Raw genomic sequence first — 6,495 nt, 5'->3', positions numbered from 1 at the left:
AAAGGCCTGTTTTAAGCTTTAAAATCAGCTAGTCAGTTCCCATGGCAGCTTTACTCTGGAAGGATTCTAGATTGTAACCAATTAAACATTTTTAGCAGCTAATTTCTTTTTCCATTTGCAAACAGCACTTTGGAGCACACAGTGAACTCTTAATAGTTTATTCTTGGTTCTGTTATCCGTATTATTTCATGTAGCATGATATGCATTATTTCAAAAAAATGTAGATGGTCTCTATAGCAAGAGCTTTAATACTGAAAATAAAGGAATGTATAAAGACTGGAAAAATGAGCATATACTATTTTCAACTCAAGATTTCCAACCCCTCTCTTTGGAAACTGCAGAGGCTCTTTGATGGACACCTGGTAGTTTGGAAAGCACATCCAAACCAGAATCAGAAAACGAAAGTTCCAGTTCCAGTCCTGCCCCTAGTTGGCTCTGATATTTGGGGAAAATCACTTTGTCAGCTTGAGCCCCAATTTCCTTGAAGTGTAAACTCTTCAGTTTTGTTGATACTTGGACCAGATGAGTTGTCTAATTGGAAATCTTTATTATTTCTTATTTTAAAATGCTTTCTTTAAATAAAATCCGTACGGTAGCCCATTGTGAAAACCAGAAAAGTGGAGCTCCACTTGTTAATGCTGGCCCAGGGTTGGGAGTGTCTTGAGTGTTTCTCTACTGGTCCTTCTCCGATAGATCCTTGGCCACTGTTGACATGTTAAGTAGGAGCCCTCAGGGCTCCTTAGAGCACAATTTGAGAACCATTGATCCTCATATCAAAGATACATAAAAGATAAACTTTAATGTTATATTCAATTTTAAAAGTTAATCTATGGTTCTGAGAAACCTCAAAAGACAATACCATTTGGGGTGTAGCTCAAGTGATAGAGAGCATGCTTAGCATACAAGAGGTCCTGGGTTCAATCCCGTGTCTCCTCTAAAAATAAAGAAATAAAAAACCTAATTACTTCCTCCTCCTCCTCCTCAAAAAATAAAAAAAGATACATAAATCACTGTTTAAAAATAATAGTGCTCTTAGAAGTTTTTAGAAGACTGGATTCTCCATATTACACCAATGAAAACAAAGCATGGCAATTTCCAAAAGATTGGAATTATTATTTTTAACATTATGGGTTAGAAACACTTTTACCTTGATTTTCCCGATATCTGACCTTAAGGAACACTGATGTGAGTCCCCTCCCCGTTGCTCATTCGTTATAACTTACAAGAAACTGATTAACTGTTGATGCATGCCCCTTGCTGTTTTGTCTGTTTGTTTTGTTGGATAAATGTCTACATGTTAACGCATCGTTTCATAATTTAAAAGTTTCTATATTCTTTTGGATTTTTCCTGGCTTTGCATAGTCCCAGAACTCCATTATTCTGAATAATAGAATGCTGCTTGTAGGGATAATTTGTCTATTCTCAATGTTAATCCAGCCTCTGTCTGTATGTACGGATAACTCTTCTGCTTTTATTTACAGAGGAAGTTGCAACACTGAGTACTCTGGTTGGAGCAAAGACTTGTGGGCTCCTGTAGAGGAAGCTGGAGTTTGGGCTCCAAAATGATTTTTATTAAAACCTGACCATTTGTTCCTCTATATCTACTAGATACAGACTGCTACTGGGAAATAGCAATTGTATGAAGAAGGACAGCAAATCTCAGAATTCATTATTTCAAAAAAGGTTTCAGGATCAATAATGAAGACTTTATCTGATTCTCACCTTGGTGTCTCTAATAGCTGTGATCTGCATAGGAATCAATTGTGGTATAATCTGCTGCTGGAAATCATGAATGCTTGTGGGTGCTGTGCTGCACAGAAAAAACAAAGCTGAGTAAAAGTACTATGACTTAATAATGTGATCTCTACAAGGAAAAAATACTGCGCACACCCCCAGATGCTTAAAAGTAACATTTATATCTACTTCCAAAACCACTCCACAAACTATTCATAGGGAAATCACATCAACCACCCACCACTTGTTAAAACAGAGCAAGTATTTTAACACTGGGAGGCAACTTATAAAAGGATTTGATAATGGAAGGAAATGATAGGCTAGAAATGACAGGCTGGAGACTTAAATGATTTTCCCTCTTTAAAAAATTTTTAACTGTTAAAGTATAATATGTATTCAGAGAAATGCACATAAATGTCAGCTAGCTGAATTTTCACAAACTTAGCACACTTGTGTAACTAGCACCCACATCAAGAGACAGAATATTACCAAAACCCCCTAAATCTTCCCGTCACTGTCTTCTGGTCCCTGGTATCTTGTCTTCTAATTGCAGACAGTAGTTTAGTATGGTCTTAACTTGTATACAAATGGAATGATACAATATGTACTTTTTTTGTGGCTGGTTTCTTTCATTTAACTTCACTGTAAGACTTACCCATGTTATTTGTTCATTCTGCTTCAGAGTATTAAATTGTGCAACAATATGACAGTTTATTGATCCATTCCATTGTTGCTGGGCATTTTGGTAGTTTTTGGTTTTTAATTGCTAAAAATTGTGCTTCTAATGAACACTAGTTATTTTTTTTTAAGATTCATTACAACTTTATTGTGAAGAAAACTGTGGATAACAGAAATTAAATGATTTTTCTCAATGGGATACAAGTATATGACAACAAGTACCCTAAAACCCAGGTTTTATCAATCTAAGTTGGGTCTTTTTTTTGAAAATTAATTCCCTTTAAAATTTTTATTTATTTATTTTAACATTTTTTTTTATTGAGCTATAGTCATTTTATAATGTGTCAAATTCCAGTGTAGAACACACTTTTTCAGTTATACATGACATATATATATTCATTGTCACATTTTTTTTTTCACTGTGAGCTACCATAAGATCTTGTATATAGTTCCCTGTGCTATACAGTATAATCTTGTTGATCTATTCTACAATTTTGAAATCTCAGTCTATCTCTTCCCACCCTCTGCCCCCTTGGCAACCACAAGTTTATATTCTATGTCTGTGAGTCTATTTCTGTTTTGTATTTATGCTTTGTTTGTTTTTTTTTAGATTCCACATATAAGTGATCTCATACGGTATTTTTCTTTCTCTTTCTGGCTTCACTTAGAATGACATTCTCCAGGAACATCCGTATTGCTGCAAAGGGTGTTATGTTGTCGGTTTTTGTGGCTAAATAGTACTCCATTGTATAAATATACCACTTCTTCTTCATCTAGTCATCTGTTGATGGACATTTAGGCTGTTTCCATGCCTTGGCTACTGTAAATAGTGCTGCTATGAACATTGGGCTGCAGGTGTCGTTTTGAAGTAGGGTTCCTTCTGGATATATGCCCAGGAGCAGGATTCCTGGGTCATATGGTAAGTCTATTTCTAGTCTTTTGAGGAATCTCCATACTGTTTTCCACAGTGGCTGTACCAAACAGCATTCCCACCAGCAGTGTAGGAGGGTTCCCTTTTCCCCACAGCCTCTCCAGCATTTGTCATTTGTGCACTTTTGAATGATGGCCATTCTGACTGGTGTGAGGTGATACCTTGTTGTAGTTTTGATTTACATTTCTCTGATAATTAGTGATATTGAGCATTTTTTTTCATGTGCCTATTGATCATTTGTATTTCTTCCTTGGAAAATTGCTTATTTAGGTCTTTTGCCCATTTTTGGATGGGGTTGTTTGTTTTTTTCTTATTGAGTTGTATGAGCTGCTTATATAGGTTTTTTTTAAAATTGAAGTACAGTCGGTTATAATGTGTCAATTTCTGGTATACAGCACACTATCCCAGTCATGCATATACATACATATATTCATTTCTAATGAACATTCTTGATCATGTATTTTGAGTATATGTTTAAGGGTGAAATTGCTATGTCATAGGATAAGCACGTGTCCACATTGATAGGTACTTCCAAACAGTTTTCCAGATGTTTGCACCAATTTATACTCTCAGCAGTAGTGGATGAGAATTTGCATTTCCTTGATGACTAAAAAGTTGAGCACTCCTTCACATGTGTATTGGTCATTTAGATAGCTTCTTTTGTGAAATGTCTGTTCAGGATTTTTGTCCAATATTCTGTTGGATGTCTTTTTCTTATTGATTTGTAGGAGTTCTTAATATATATTGGATAATTTCTTGATTTTCTTATGTACGATGTGATTCAGATTTATGCTTGGTATTTTTTTTTAATGTTTTCAGGTATTCTGTTTACTGTCAATCTTAAATGACTGTATATTCAGGTTTGGAAAGCTTCTACAGTTAGGTAGAAAAAGTAACCTTATTACAGAATTGAAAGATCTGTATACAATCAGCTGCCATAGAATCCATCATTATTATCTAATGACATCTTACACTTGTGATCTATTTTGTTTTGTTTTGTTTTGCTTTTTCATTTTTTTCACAGTGTTTGACTCCTTGCTTAAAATTGAATATGAAGATAAGAAGAACAAAAAAAAAATCCACCCCAAAACTTGAGGGGATAATAATCTTGCTTCGAGCTTGTTAAAATTGATCGTAAGTTCTCTTATTTGGGGAAATATTAATGGTGAAGTTCATAAAAAGATTAAAAAGTCCTGCTTCGGTGTTTAGTTTTACAACTTACTAGTGTTTCTTACACTCGTCAAAACAGCCTTGATTGAGATCATCATATATTGAGGAGGACATTTGTCATTTTTGGCTGTCCAGTATCCTCCTTTTGGTAACAGTACCCTGTATTTTTTCAGAGAACCACTCTGATCACAGTTGGTCTACATGTGTTGACTCCACCATCAGCTTCAGCAGAGGTCAGGTGCCACTGACTCTGACCTAGCCAATAAGCACCACATTCCTTGGGACAGTCATTGGTTCAGGGATGGCCATGTGACCTATCAGAAACAGTGACAGGTAACAAGACCGGTGCTGGAACTTTAGAGGGAAAGAATCCTCTTCCACATGAGACTGGACTCTAGGAAGATGTGAGGTGGAACCTCTGTGACCACCTTGCAATCTTGAAAGGAGATTCTGTTGAAAACAGAGCCAGCGCAGAAGAAGTGAAGCTGAGCGATAGACAGAGAAATGGAATTGGAATGACATTTTGAACCTTTTGGATCAAGCCAAAACTGAAGCCAGTAACACCTAGGCTTTTCAGTAATATGATCTGGTAAATTCCTTGTCTGGTTAAGATAAATTGGTTCGTCTTACATTTGAAACCTAAAGAACCTTAGCTGACGCAAATATCTGGCTCAAAGAGGGTTTTCAACTTTACATGTGATATACAAAGTAAGTTAATAATATGGTTTTAAGCAAAGCCTTCTCTATGGAAGTACTGTTTTAGATAATCATTTTAAAATTCAGGTACCAGGATTTTAAATTTCTTATAGGGCTTGTGTGTGGAGTTAAAATCTTATAGTGATAATGTTTGGTTGGGGTTCATTTGGTGGGGGGAGATGGGAAAAGAGAAAAGTATGCCCCTTTCTATGGTCCTGAAAAATCACTGTGCTTCATGAGAATGCTTCCCAGACACCTGTCCTTAGGCCTGTTCTATCAGAATTCCTTGGGGGGTTTGTTACAAATACACATTTTGGGACTCCACCCCTGGAGATCTGCATCACTAAGCATAGGATGGTGCCTAGAATCTACACTTTTAAACAAGTGTCAAGACTAGGGAACCAGTGCTTTATTACAGGACTTCCTCACTGATACTGGGGCACTGATGACTCCTTTGTATCTTCTTCCTGAAATTCTGAACCAGCAAGGGAAGAAACTGGGCAGAAGAGAAAACTTAGAGAAACGAGAGAGAGAGAGATGCAGACTGGCCATTAGAGAAACATAACTGCTAAAAGATTGAAGATTGCTGAGGCACAGATGGGGGAGAGAAGAGAGACTTTATATTAATATTATTTTTAAAGAATCAGAGTTTTCTAAACATTATGGAGATTCTTAAAAAAAAATCTAAAAATACTTACCGTATGATCCAGCAATCCCACTCCCGGGTATATATCCAGAACTCTAATTTGAAAAGATACATGCACCCCAATGTTCATAGCAGCACTGTTTACAGTAGCCAAGACATGGAAATAACCTAAATGTCCATCAACAGATGACTAGATAAAGAAGTGGTATATATACACAATGGAATATTACTCAGCTATAAAAAAGAATAAAATAATGCCATTTGCAGCAACATGGATGGACCCAGAGATTGTCATTCTAAGTGAAGTAAGCCAGAAAGAGAAAGAAAAAACATATGATATCACTTATATGCGGAATCTTAAAAAACAGATATAAATGAATTTATCTACAAAACAGAAACAGACTCACAGACACAGAATACAAACTTACGATTACCACTGCATACAGCAACTCACAGGTGTAGAGTTCTATCAGTGCCTTGAAGCTGTTCACTCTCGTGTAGCCCTAATCAGGGAAGACTTTATTTTCTTCTTGTGAGATGTGAGTCATAAAAGATGATCCATGATCAGTTTTAAAAGCTTGCTGCTTGTATTTTCTGAAAATACGTATGAGGAAATAAAGAGGAAATTACAGATTTAGAA

The sequence above is a fragment of the Vicugna pacos genome, chromosome 6 (assembly GCF_048564905.1).
Source record: "Vicugna pacos chromosome 6, VicPac4, whole genome shotgun sequence".
Lineage (NCBI taxonomy): Eukaryota > Metazoa > Chordata > Mammalia > Artiodactyla > Camelidae > Vicugna > Vicugna pacos.
The sequence above is the reverse complement of the archived record's forward strand: the minus strand, read 5'-3'. Positions refer to the sequence as shown.